The sequence below is a fragment of the Rhopalosiphum padi genome, chromosome 3 (assembly GCF_020882245.1).
Source record: "Rhopalosiphum padi isolate XX-2018 chromosome 3, ASM2088224v1, whole genome shotgun sequence".
In the NCBI taxonomy this organism is placed as follows: Eukaryota; Metazoa; Arthropoda; class Insecta; order Hemiptera; family Aphididae; genus Rhopalosiphum; species Rhopalosiphum padi.
The window spans coordinates 20,914,244-20,929,566 of record NC_083599.1 but is presented as its reverse complement, the minus strand read 5'-3'; the positions used below and the strand labels follow the sequence as shown (position 1 = coordinate 20,929,566).

General features: G+C 29.2%; 1 long non-coding RNA gene across 1 annotated transcript; it reads right to left on the bottom strand.

Annotated features, from left to right (window-relative positions):
• Nucleotides 1-7: 7 nt before the first annotated feature.
• Nucleotides 8-3,836, bottom strand: LOC132924043 (uncharacterized). The gene is made up of 3 exons (XR_009661287.1): nucleotides 3,766-3,836; nucleotides 643-754; nucleotides 8-77 (listed from the first exon to the last, which is right to left on the bottom strand). It is a non-coding gene; the product is annotated as an uncharacterized LOC132924043 (long non-coding RNA).
• Between the last annotated feature and the right edge of the window lie 11,487 nt (nucleotides 3,837-15,323).

Here is a 15,323-nt window from a genome sequence, read left to right as displayed (position 1 = left end):
AAAGGTCGGAAACGTATTTGTTACTGAACTTATGGGAAAATAATTGGCCAATAACTCTACTGACTTTCCGGAGCATCCTAAAAAAAGTTTCATATATATATATATATAAAGTAATAAATTTAAATATAAAACATGTTGCCATGTGGGTTATATATACATTTTACTTATCCAATAATATTCACATACACATCAGATATGATTAAAAAATTAATTATAGGTTCACGTATAAAATTTATTCTTATGCTCATCACTCTTCAGTAACAAATCATTAAATCAATCATAGTTTTATTTATTTTAAAATTATCATGATATTATTATCTAGACTAGATTATTATATTAATTTTTATAAATAATATTATATAATTAAAGATTTCGAATTTTAATTAATCCTCAATTTTTATTTTTTGATATTATTTATGATACAAAAATCGTACATATTTAAGTGAATAATAAAAAGTAAATGATGTTAAATCGTTAATTGATCTTTGTTTACAATATTAGTTTATTTTTAAGGAGAATATCTGATAAACTAGTATTAAAATGCTATACTTTATAAAATGTTTAAAGATTTAACTGTAAAATAAATTACATTATCTAGGTTTATAAAAATAAAAATAATAAATTTTATAAAGTATATCTTACCCTGTTTTGGTTCTGGAAAAGGTGGAAACTGCATATTATTTGGAATCATGACTAGATGTTGTTCGCGACATTTTACTTTAAAATATCTTATTGAAGTCTATGAGCAGTATCACTAAAAAATAGTTATAATTTATCAATGCTTTAATAAAAACTCCAATATAAACAATACATATACATAACATAGATATTAATGCAGAATAAAAATACTAAAATATCACCATGTACTGACAAACGTTAGAAATAAAAAAGTTATGAATTCCTAATAAGGTTAAAGGTTTTAATATTTAAGTTGTCATATTAGTATATTACGAATGATTACAATTAGTTTTATTTGTTAAAATAATGTATTATGTTAGTAAAGTTGTTAGTTTTACATGTTTGTAAGTTAAAAAGCATTTAGTTTCATGTTCTAATACATTTTTTGATTTTACAAAGACGTGTGTGTTTTAATATTTTGTTTGCCCCATTTTGGGGCATTATAAATGATTAAATTTGCAACTTTGGGCGTAGTGTATAGTGGAAAACTGGATCTAGTTAGTGATTTAGAAGGTCAAGAGTAATATATTGCCAATATAAATAATAAATAAATTCTAAATAGACCATAGTCCTATGTCCGTTAAAATAGGTAGGAAAATGTTAGTATAGTGAAGTACATAGAAAAAAATATTTAGTAATACCTAAAATAATTCAGGACCCAACTAGTACACTACCTGCGATTATATAGACCTTAGTACTATAGTCTATACGGGTATATCCAAGTTATCTCCGTCTTACACATGTAAAAAAATAGCATAAGCGAAAAATTCTCCTTTTTATGTGATTAAAATTTCGTTTCTAAGTTATTACTGTAGCCTTCTCGGTTCTTTCCCGCGCAAAACAATTTTTGTTGTGTTTTACATTTGTAAGACGGAGAAAACTGATACAGTACGCAACGGTCGCCGGGATAAAGTACAGACACCGCAGCCGGCGGAGTACGATTGCGCGCGTCTTACCTTTTTAGGTATACGATTGCGCGCAGTGCCAGAATAACAAAAGACAAAATTTTAATTACTCAAAGGCATACGATTGCGCGTGAAATTGGGCGCGACGTTGCCAAATGTATTACGTAAATAATAAAAAATACAAAAAGTTAATAACATCAAAAAAATGTTATTTAAATAAAAAATAATAAAAAAAGTTAATAATATCAAAAAAATGTTATTTAAAAAAATTAAAAAATTTACGTAAATAATAAATCTTTACTAAATCAATATTGAAATTAACTTTTAAACCCCCGATACCTATTCCCAACTATGGCCAAATCGTCATCAACACTGTGGACGTACACTGTTTTTTACAGCATCTCCATCTCATATATCCATCAGCCCGTTGCCTGATACATCTAAATTTGTGCCCATTCACTAGCAACAAATCATTTCCCCTTTCTGGTGTAATACGGCGAATTTGGTTTTCCATTTTTAAAAAATCAATACAAAATTTAACACTGTGACACAATTCAAACACCGAACACAACTGATAGTTAATTGATATAGTCACATCATGCACGATTATAGTATATAGGTATATTCGTACATGTATGGACATTTACAATAAAGATAATATTTTTGATAATTTAACCAATTCATTCTTAGTGATGGGAAGTTTGTCTGATATCGGCAAAAATAAGTAATAAATAATCTACTATAATCTACAATGGTATCGTACGGTTTTACCATGGACCTATACAGTGGCGGCGCTAGGCGTGGGCGGTGTGGGCCATTGCCCACGGCCTCGCACCTCAAAGGGCCTCGCGTTCTAAAGGGCTTTATAATTAACCATAGAAAAATATGGGAGAAGTGTCTATACAAAAGTGTATTGTTGTAAAAATTCTAAATCTTAATATTTATCAAACAACTGTTGTTACTTAAAAAAATGTTTACTAAAAAAAATTTAAAAAGGTCCTCTTTAAGTGTACTTCGCCCACATATAAATTTTACCTCGCCCCGCCACTGGACCTATATCTTTGGCAACGTTGCTTAAAAGTTAAAATAATATAGCGCGCGCAATCGTACGCTTAAAAAGGTACCGCTGATATGGACCGCGCGCAATCGTATCGTGCCCACCGCAGCGACCGGTCTACGCCTTATCAACCGCTACCTCGGGCAACGACAACACGATATCGTCGACTCTCCCTCCCCCCCTACCAACAGGGCAATGAGTGGGACGGAAAGACAAGTCGGACAAGACCGGACGAGTACCGGTCGTCTCGCTCGCTCGCGCGAACCGTCTGGTGTCTGGTATAAAATTTAAAATTTGGATTGATAATGATTAGATGCAGATTAAACGAAAAAATAGTTGTAATCCGCGGATTTTAACATCAGTGGAGTTTACGTGTATATCAGGTAAAAATAAAAGTATATCGATGGAATTTACATGTTTTAAATCGAACCCAAAAATAGAATACCTAGCCGCACTATTATCCGATTATTTATCATTCGATAAACCGATTAATCGATTATGTAGCTCGTTAAAAATAATCGTACAGCCCTAAACTAACATTTAATTTTTAATAAAAAAAAAAAATGAGTTTATTAATTGTGATAAAAACTTAAGACCAAATCACACACATTGTTCATAATTTTATCAATAACGGTTGAGTACCTAATTTCGGAGTGCATCGCGGACATACCCATCGTAAACGAAATGCTTATATATACAGATACACCTATTTTATAAATAAATAAATATATATATGTACACACACGCGCGCGCACTACACGACACCGTGGTATGCCCCAAAATCACGAAATTGTTGACCGACATCAAAGTGTATAGGAAAATTAGCCATCCTTCCATTACGTCGTGTAAACTCTTAGGTATATATAACTAAATAACTTTGGAGAAAATACGTAATAAATAAAACGCTCAGTTGATGAAGTAATGATATATCTCAAATCATCAACCTAATTAATCAGTCCGCGCAAAGAATACAACGCGCAGAAAATTGCTTACAAAAAAAATTTTAACTCCTTTTTCCTACTTTAAAATCTGATTCCACGCTTATCGTCTACCTTTCCCGTGGTTTGAACGTAAATACAACGATAAAGCACAATATTAAATATTAAATAAGTAAAACGTTCATACCTGAGTGTAAGACACGAGATGAGCCGCGATGACGGTTATAATCACTTCTACGCAGTTGCGACTTAAAAACAATACTAAGTTGGTCTGTATAGAGTGTATACGACTGTACCGAACACCGACGGTAGGAATGGCGTCACTCAACCATCCCCACCTATGTACGGCGTGAATCTCGGTAGACTTCGAAACCACACCATATGATATACGTACCCAATTTTGTATATAATAAAAATAATGCATGAATAGTAGTAAATACAGGGTGTCCCAAAAAGAACGCTTCTTTAAAAAAATATCATTTTATTTTTCAAAAAATTACAAAAAAAGGATATGTACAGTTTTGGTATAACATCCGCGCTTTATGTATGAAAAATAATTTTATTCGAAAGTCTTTGCACCAATGAAAGCATTAGATTGGTAAAAGGTCTTAACAGCCGTATGTTATACTTTTTCAATTGAGATTCGGTCCACGGTGACGTTTGCCAAAAACTAATTACTCAACAACAAACCGAAATCATAGTAGATTGAAAAAATGATGAGAGAAATATTGTGAATATAACGACGAAAAAGTTGCAACCGGTTTAAAAAAGCGTTCTTTTTGGGCCACCCTATATATGTTAGTTTCAGATAGTATTTAATAGAATTTGCTGCAGCTGTTTATCGAGTAACGAACGTGCGTTTGACCCCTTCAATATATAAAACGAACCATTTCTTTCGATGTAATTATATTCTTGTTTTTATTAAACATGTATAGTATTCGTCAAAAGCAAAAAAAGTAACAATAATTATTCAATCATTATTTTTTTTACTATGGATATTATTATGTTGATATATAATACAAATTTATCCGCAATCAATAGACTCATATGTTGAAAACTATATAGATTAAAAAAATAATTATTTTATTAAATTATTAACGATAAAGTATTAAGATTTTATTATTTTTGTCATATCTAAACGTACTAAGCGTTCATAAGTTTGTCACACATATATACATTCAAATTTATATTATGTCTAATATATTTTATTTTATTTGCATTTATACGTAATTATTATCTATAAGGACCACATTACTGAAAAACTACAATATATATGATTAAATATAATGCGGTCGTAGTTCCATCGCTCCATGAAACTCAAAAAATAACAATATTCTTTTCCCATTAGTGGTATCCTGGAGTCTGTAATGCTTCTGTAGCTGATTGACGATAATATACAATATAAATCTCCAAATCACACGTCGTGGAGACATAGTTCATTTAATTTTGATTTTTTACGTGAAGCCAAAATAAAAACACACGAATATTAGGTAGCTACCAGTAAAACGTATTATTTTAATTATTCCTACATTTTTTCAAAATCTAGATTTTTGCTCTAGCACTATCGAACTTATACATTTTAAATAATATCATTATTAATATCAATATTAAAATGTATATTTACAGATTTAATGTAGCCTGTTATTAATAAATTTGTATTAAAAGATAAAAATAAAGTAAATTGAAAGTGGTATCTAATAGAAACATAATATATTTAGTAATTTTTTTTTTTTTGGAATATAATTTTTATTTTTTCACATCATGATTGTTATACAAAATCTTGTATTTAAATTTTTTTTAATTTCAGGGGTAGGGGTGGCCACAATGTACATCCCTCCTCCTCATAGATATTTCTCTCGTTATTGCTCTTAAATAATTATATGTTCTTTACGCATAGAAATTTGTTTCTAATTTGTCGTAAAAATTTCATAAAATATTTACATAGCCTTGAACATTATAACTTTACAAATCAGAGTAAATGACATGATATTATCCAACAATACTTGATATAATTTATTTATTATTTTCATTCCAATGTACAAATTTTGTTAGTAGGCAATAAGGAATGTATAAAACTATAAACACTATAAACATAATCAAAACTCCAATTTGTATCGAATTGTACTTATTTCTATAATGCTCCTGTTTACATTGGAAAAATGAAATCATAATTTTTAAGCTTTTTTATTGTATATTATAAATAAGAATCTTTGTATTAAGAATAATTTTGAATTTTGATCAAACGAACATTTTTTGGAAATTGACATAAAAAAAACTATAAAATAATCACTATTCCCGGTCAAATAAAAAAAAAAATAAATAAATAAACTTATTTTTTAGGAAAAAAGACGATAAATCCTATGCATTTGGACTAAAAGATGCTAATGCAATAAAATCTTATCTATTATTAATAGCGCATACAGGTAATTTATTTTTAAAGAAAGGGGTTTACTGTAAAACAAGTATATATATAATATATTAACCAATATGATAAAAATTTATTTTTAAAGAGATTTTCCTATAGAAAAGTAGTGAAAATGTCCCCGTCCCCCAAAAAGTGTATGCTATTCAGAGTTAATGAAGGTTTCATTGTATACTATTATTACTATTATACCTACTACTATTAAGTATTAATAATAATAGTTATATTTTCAAATAAACCTATTAAATTTACTGTTAAGATGTTAAGTAAAATGTGTATGTTTCTGTTAATAGTAATATTCAAATTTCAATTAGTCGATCAGGTTTACCTTTATTTATTGTATTTTGGAACAAAACAATATTTAAGTAACAGTAGACAAAAGAGATGTGTTTTATACAGAGATTCTAGAACCCGATTATTAAAAACGCAAATAATAATCTATTTTAAATGTTTATTATAATTTGTTTATTTTTAAATTCGAATATTACTGACTACTGTATACATTTCAACTAGAAAACCCTAATAATATATAATAATTATAGTATAATTAGTTGATTTCCAAATCTCTTACAATTATAAATTTGTACCTATACAATATGTTGAATTATATATTATATAATTATAATACTTTATCAAAATCATAGTACCGATCAGCCCGATCACGATGATTATATCTGTATTATATTTTATATTCAATTTAAATTTTGTGTGTTGGACAATTTAAACTAGAACAATGTACCTACTACAAAAATGGAATACAAAATGTTTTTTATTAAACGGGTTCATTCAAAATGTATCATTTGATGCTTTGCGCCTGGCTTCCTAGGTCACTTCATCAGAGTTTATCTTTCGCCATATATGTTATTAGATAATTTGGGTATATGTCAAAAAAACAGTATTTTAAATGAATCGAAGACGGAAAGTCCGGATTCATTTTTTATGTATGACAAAAAGTCACAAAATACAAAATATTTTATATACCTACCTAATTAATATTTATTTAAAAAATTTAAAAATTCTGTACACATATTATTATATTTTCGTATAACTAATAAAAATATAACGGAAATCCGCTATAGAAGTATAGTTAGGTACCTACCTATAATAATGACAAATTTATATGTATTTTTATTATAATTATAATTTATGATTTACTATTTTTTTTTTTTTAGTTTTGTTTAGATTGACGTGTTTATAGATACAATAAAATTCAATGTTTGTTAAAATGTATTTAGTTGTATACTAATAAATTTTGATATTGTTATGTTCTAATATGTTGTAATAAATTATATAATTATAAATGAAAATAAGAAAATAGAAATAAATATAATAATATAATGTGTATAATATATAATGTCTATAAAATTTTTTAAATTTTTAGAATAAATATTAATTATATAAAATATTTTGTAATTTCGGACTTTTTGACCGATTACCATTTTAAATACTGTATATTTACCACCATAGTCAACATAAAAATTAGCGACACCAATTACAACGAATATATTTTATGGAATGAAATAGAGTTTTGATTATATAATATTGCTATTCGTGTGACTAAAGGAAGCCATGTATAGAACATCTTTGTTACCATTACATAAATTTGAAATATTATTCTTTTATTTAATTTATCATATATTCATATGTTACTCTAAACAGTCTAAACCTAAAAACAAAAAAGAATAAAAATATATTATAAGCATTTGAAATCAGATGAATCATTTTGAATAACACTGTATAGCTATTTATTATGTTGGTATATTATAAAATATAATCGCCATTGTTGAATTTTAGTAATTACTTCATTAGGTACTAATGAAAAGAAATCATAAAGAACATATATGCACATAATATGGTATATACTATATACCAGTATTTTACACATGTATATAATATACATGTGTAAAACCATCGAAGCAACTAAACAATATTTTTCAATCAGAGAATAAAAACTATTTACATAAATTCATAAACACATATAATTAAATAATAACATATCGAATACGTATATATTAATAATATTATAAGTATAATCGTGCAATAAAACAATTTGAGTTCACGAACATTGACCTCGGCAATAGATAGTTATTGTTAACCTATACGGCCAAACAAATAAGTATTCATAGTATATTATTGTCTATTATTGCATCACTAAACCTTTATCAGTATTCTTTTATATTCTAATGCCTTTATACTTAACCGTCTTAACCGTACATTTTCATAGTATAGAATTATTTCTATAGTAATGTTAATAAAATTGTGTACGGAAATCGGTATTTCGATTTGGATCGCTCTTTGACCCGTAAAGCATATTATTTTATTAAATAATATATACATATCTCAAATACGATATTAAACGTTAAACGTTTATCAGTGTTGAGCAGAGCGTTTAATATTGTTATGCAATACAACAACTTGAAAAGTATTAAATAAGCACTATATTGGTTCTATGTTCGATATCGTTAAGTCAAAATCTCTACGAAAACATTCGAACATCGGGCAATGTAGATTATCAATACTCGCCGTAAAATCGTAAAACCGTAGCATCATATACTATAATATAATACTTATTATTATTTCAACATTTCCAACGTAATAGATAATTGCTATTTAACAAGGGAATTGTTAAAAAAATATATATAAGTACATTCGAGAACATTATTAACTCCCCCTTTCCTCACCAATAAACCAAACTTAATAATCAACGTATTCTCTAAACGCAAATCGACTGGTCAAATTAGTTTTGTTAAATCGTGTACTATACCGAATCCCGGACGAAAAGTCCGTTTTAAAAAAAGTTGAACGGAAAGTTCAGTTTTTATAGTCGGACAAAAAGTCCGAAAATACAAAACATTTTTTATAATTAATATTTATTTTAAAAATTAATTAATTAATTATTTAAAATATTTTGTATTTTCGGACTTTTTGTTCGACTATAAAAATGTGCCGGACATTTTGTCCTACTTTTTTTTTAAACGGACTTTTTGACCAAATTACCATGTATACCATCATTAGTATTTAGTGTATAGTAGATATTATAGACCTGCTAGGGCCATACATTTATAGCCCAGTCCGGTCCATCAACTTTTTTCTAAATCCCGGACCGGCTCGGTTCAAGAAATGTTGTAAAATAAAACCCAAGCTCAGCCCGAAAATAATTCTAAGCTCTTAAAAAAGTTCGGTTCTGTCTGAGATTTATTTTTAGCCCTAGAACATCATATTTAACTATTATATAATATAATAAATTAATAAAAATATTTGTGAGTAATAGTTGCTCGTGTACAAAAATGTCATAATATTCGTTATTTGTGATTATTCCAACGACAAACTGTAAACTTATCATTTTATTTTTAAATAATGATTATTTTTCATACAAAAAAAACCAAAAAAATCCCAGTCAAGATATCTTTTACAAAAAACCTTAAAAAGCCCAATCCAACCTTGGTTTAAGTCCGGCTCAAAAATTTCTACTAAAATATCCCAGCTCGGCTCGGCCCGAAAAATTTTATTAAAAAAAAAAACATGGTCCATCCTTGGTTTTAATATTTTGAGTCCGACCTGGACCGGCCTGTTAATTTAAAAATTAGAGTGAATTGACTTATTATGATACTCGATGGTAAGAACATTATCTGTGTTTGTATGTTGGCTTTTTACGATTCTTCGAATTTTAAGTGAGTTATGAGCAGTTTTAATTTACGTTTTATTATATACGTATAATTCGCTAAAAAATTTAACTATCGTACAGAGTCGATTCACTCTAATTTTTAAACTCACGGAACTAAACGTTATCTGTTGAGCGCAAATTGTCCATGTTATGTACTTGTAAGACAGACCATGTGCGGTTGTGACGCCCTCTTAATTTATATTTAAATCGATCAATATTCGTGAAATTTGATTGCGAAGAAGTATTATAATTAATAACCATTGAATACTGCACTACGCTACAAAATTGTACCGAAAAAACATAATATATAGTTTATAGTCAATGATATTGGGTATTGTAGTATCTAAATATTTTTGGCTTGCATTATTACTATTTAAGCTCTCCAAGTAAATCGAAAATGTTATTTAGCATCAGAAATTATACAAATCAACTACTTCACTCATGTACTTCAGTATTATAGTTATATACATGATATTATATAGAGTGATTCTTTGGGCTGCATCCAAGTTGGGTCCGAAAATTATATTAATTTTAAATGTCCGGGCGTATAAAATAATGTGTTCAAATTGGACCCATGTATAATTAGTAATTACTAATTACATATCTACTATGGATTACGTACTTTTCTGGCAATAAAATAATATGCGTTACAGATTGGAATACACTGATTACGTTTAGGTATAACTCTAGTAATATTTTATCGTAGTAATATACAGTATGAACACTATTAACTATGAAGTAATAAAAATATAATATTAATTACGTAATTTCTGGCTATAAAATAATATTCGATTAACTATACTGATAATGCTATACTAGTGTGTGTTCACAATGTTCACATTGAATACAATATACATAATGAACCAGTCTCGTAATAATATGTTTATTGAAAAAGGCAAATGTATGTATGTTATTGATAGTTTTAAATTTTCATTTCATGTATATTTAAAAAATAATATCGAACAATGGCCATGTGTAAAAAGAACATACAAATCTTTTTATAAAAGTGAAAATGAAATAATTATTGAAAGAATCAGCGTTTACCTATAAGTATGTTCACACACACACGACACACCTAAATTCTTATATATATTGTGTACAATACGTTTATTTTTATAAACTCATACTTATAGCTTTTACAGTCGATGTCAGATAGGTTGACACGGCGGCGGCACTTTTCTGTAGGTGTAGCCCAAACTAGTCAGGGTGTATATATGTATATATATATATATATATATGTCATTATTAGGTATTTTATTATTATTAATTAATACAAATTCTATTTTTTGTTAAAAAATTAAAGAATATTACCAAAATATTTGATTTTAAATGAATAACGTAAAATCAGTTTTAAAATGTTTTGTGACAATAATTATATGTTTATTTATATACTTTCGGTAATAACATTCAAGTATGGAGAACACCTGGTCTTTCGTTATCGAGCCGCCGCCGCCGCGTCAAGCTATCTGGCAACAACTGTATCTGTAAAGACCACACACACAAAACTACCACATTGAGTGCCACGTAATAATTTGTCGCGCGTTGCTCGAGTATCCACGCGTAATCGGTCCCGCAAATCGCAATGATGTCGGTCGTTTGCGTGTTGACGTCGTCCTCCAGGGCAATGTGGTGGTTTTTTCGTTACATATATCAAGGGCGGATACAAGGGGGAGGCAATGGGGGCAATTACCCCCCTCCGTTCACAAAAAAAGTATCATATATATATTCCAAAAAAATTTTTTTTTTTAATAGATTATGACCTTTTTTTAGTTGATAACTAACAAATTGCCCCCCCTCCCGTTTAGGGCCACTGTATCCGCCTTTGACATATATACATTATACATATATCTACTTGTTATTATTATTTAGTATCTGAATGATTAATATTCAATAATAAAATGTACAAATATCTTATACCTGTACCAATGAATAATATATATACGAAATAATATTATGATAGAAGTTCCTTGTATTATTTTCGTTTAATTAAAAGTAAAATAATAACATTTATAGCCATTTATAACTGAATATTATAAGAATAATGTTTAGGTATAATAACATTAGCTATAAATACGAACAATCACCGCAGCGTCGTCGTCGTTAACGATTATAATCCTGGGAAAAATAACCATATTTTTGCTAAAAAATAAACGAAAATTCAATCCGAATACACTGTTTAAAAGTAGACATTTCACTGAATAACCAAGTATAAAAACAGAAGAATTGCCCTGATAACCGAGTAAGTCATAAGACCATAAAGACGCCTATACAAATTGTTGACTACGTGTCGACCGTGGCACTCAACGTGCTACAATAATATCTCATGACTCGTGTATAATGTAGATCATAAATTATCTTACCTACTGCGGTAGCATTTCCGGCGAAACACAATACCAGTCGTCAGGTTTCTATTCTTTATACAGCACGGGTACCTTGTGCAGGCTGAAAGTTCTCCCGCACAATCGTAAAGGGCAGCATACGAATAATTGCGTCCCGGATTATTTTTCGAAGTCATATACTAGTTGCGTTCCGATTTTTTTATTTTGAGTGCTTACCAGTATTGAGTATATTTTAAAAACTCAACAATATTTCCCTTGCCATTTTTATACGGACTTACGGCTGTCGGACTGTCTGCGCAATAATAATTACATAATAATTGCTACCATTAATTACATACATATTACAAATTTACAACTAATAATCACGTTGTTTTTTGCTAATTGGTTTAAGGGGAAAAATGAGAAAAAAAGGTAAAAAAGTACAAATTAGAATATTTTAAATAAAACTTATATAATCACTCTGTATAATACGTTAGTTTGGTGTGAAAAACTAAAAATTAAATGATAAAATCTATACTATTCAATTAATATTATACATTTATAGACTTATAGCTTATACCTAAACCTAATATACGTTAAGACCGTTAAGTTGCTGTGGAAAACCGTAGATAAAATGATGATTAAGTTAATAAAAACGATAGTGAAGGTGAGTAATACATTTTATAAATTAGATAGGTTTAAATAAATATATTAGGCTAGACGAATAGTTGTTATATTTCATCTTTATTTATTTTAATGCAAAATAAAACAAAATCATGTTACGAAAGTATATTTACTATTATACAAAACATTTGTAAAGATCGAGTTATAACCCCTGACCCAACGTATTTAAATAGCTGTGATTAAAGCTGCAAAAAATATTTTAGGCAAACATATAAATCCGTGGCTGTTTTAATCATCTTACACAAAACACATTATCTTGCACAGTACACAATTTTTTACCTAGAAACTGCCAATTCGTTTGCGTACATCGAAAAACGTGAAAAGCAGCTATTACAAATTTTGACCGGAAAAATGACGACTCGTTTGCGTACAGCTATTAAATCTCATTCCCAATATAGACTTATTATAAAATCACTTATATAGTTATATTGAAAATTGTAGTGCCTAATTAGGTATGATACGATTTATTTTAAACATTTCGATAAGATACACCTAATCCCAAAAGTTGTTGATTAGCCGGTGTGCGGTTCTAAACAATAATGCGATTTTAGATAAATATAATATGTGCGTTATTGACGACCGCCGGATGTTTCGACTACGTTTTGAGTTATCAGACAATTATGTAACAAATTTATAAATCGCTTGGAATATTTAAAACAAATCGGTACAAAATGTTATAGCGATCAATTTATTTAATTAACGACAAATAAGTATTACATTAAAATTAATAAAATATAAACATAACATTCAATTAATAAAATAACATGGCAAATTTAATTTAAATTAAATCATCAAAAAATAAAGGCATTTTTAATTACGCCTGTTGTATACAGACCGTACTAAGCCCGCAAAAGTGAGAAGGAAAATGTTTGAAAACAATCTAACAAAGCAAATAAACATTATTTTTATAAGTTCTTTTGAGTTTTAGTAGACTTTTGCTATAGTTACAAACGAGTGGTAAGTTTGGGTCATTTATCACAGGTATTAAAAATTCGTGTGCGCACTTGTACGCAAACGTGTGGCAAAAAAGGTTAAATGTACGCTAACGGGTATCGCTCGTTATTATATAGGGCGTACATCGATTGTGCCGAAATGACCTTTTTAGTTTTTACCTGTTAGAAATCTATTGATATGCGCCGCGTATCCACTCCGCGGAATTGTTTTACATATTTATTCCGCCGGCTATCAATAATTCACTAAATATTTGTAAATTATTTTTTTTAATAATAACAAAATGTAAAATGCTTACATTAATATAAAATTAATTTGCTATCTAAATAAATTATAAAAATATTTTGTAAAAAAAAACCAATCACTTGGTACCTATTTGAATTATATTATTTTACTATTTTAACTAATTTCACTTTATATTTAATTGCTTTTTTTTATCATAATATATAATATTTAAATGTAATTGTTTTATATTTTCCGTTGTGAACGACAATGTTTGAAATGTTTTTATTTAATTTTTTTAAAAAAATTACGGTCAACTGGATGTATCTAGTACCTATACTGTTGATTAAAAAAAAATTTACTGTACATATTATATATGATAGATCGGTGTCTTATTGTTTAATAAACAGTCAGCGGAATCAATGTACAAAAATATCGGGCGGAATCGATAAAACCACATTATATCGCTTTAATTCGGATTTGGTTCGTAGTGTATATTATAGTCTCAAATATACTACACACAATGGTCGAGGAAACGAAAACGGTCGCCGTACCGCCGCCACCCATCACACTGGTCGCAACTCGTCTGTAAACGACAGTGGCGTCCTTTGCGTATGACAATTATTCATGTACCCGACTGTAGCGATATAAAATACGTAGAAAAGGAAGTTCAGAAACCGCATCCTCACATCCCGCCCAGTTATTATTATTTGTATTTGAAATGTTATTATTATTATTTGAAATATTATATAATATGTTATCCAATTATGTAACAAATACACATCAACTGGTGTGCAGTTCAGTCTGAACACCGTCTTGTCCGTGTAAAATTTCGTTTGTTTGTCGTCTGGGGGAAACGGTAATCATAATATAATATATTATTATGTTGTGCAGCTCCTGCCCCTACTGCACACTCGTCAGGCCGTCGCAAGCGATAAACAATATTCGTCGGTAGTATTATTATAGTGGTAAGAAGTATCCCCTCCCGTCGCGCGGCGGCCCGGGAATCGATGTCGCCGCCGTGGAGTCAATTTGACACGGCTACGGCGGTAGGTGCTCCGCGAGTCCGCGCCCGGTGCGCCGGTCGGGATAAAATGAACAAGAGCGAACAACGCGCTTTGTACGATGATAAACAGCGGTACACGATAGCTTCGTTCGTTTTGACAAAAAAAATGTACACTTTTTCAATAATAGTGTACACTGAAGCGTTTGTTTTGGAAAATTGTCAGCGTTTGTTTTTAAATAGTGCGGATGTGGTGTGTGCAACTGGTGTCGTATTGGATTTTCGGTGTGCAGCCAGTTGTCATTAATACATTTCCTCATCACTGGCTAGTCGCTACATGCCGACATTAATGTTTTTAATTTCCGATTCAAACAAATTCCTACGCCTGAAACGTTTGTTTTGAATTGGCACACCACACTATAGTGACGACATAAGTTTTTAAACGAACAAGCAAAATAGCTAGTTGTCAAATGTCATCATG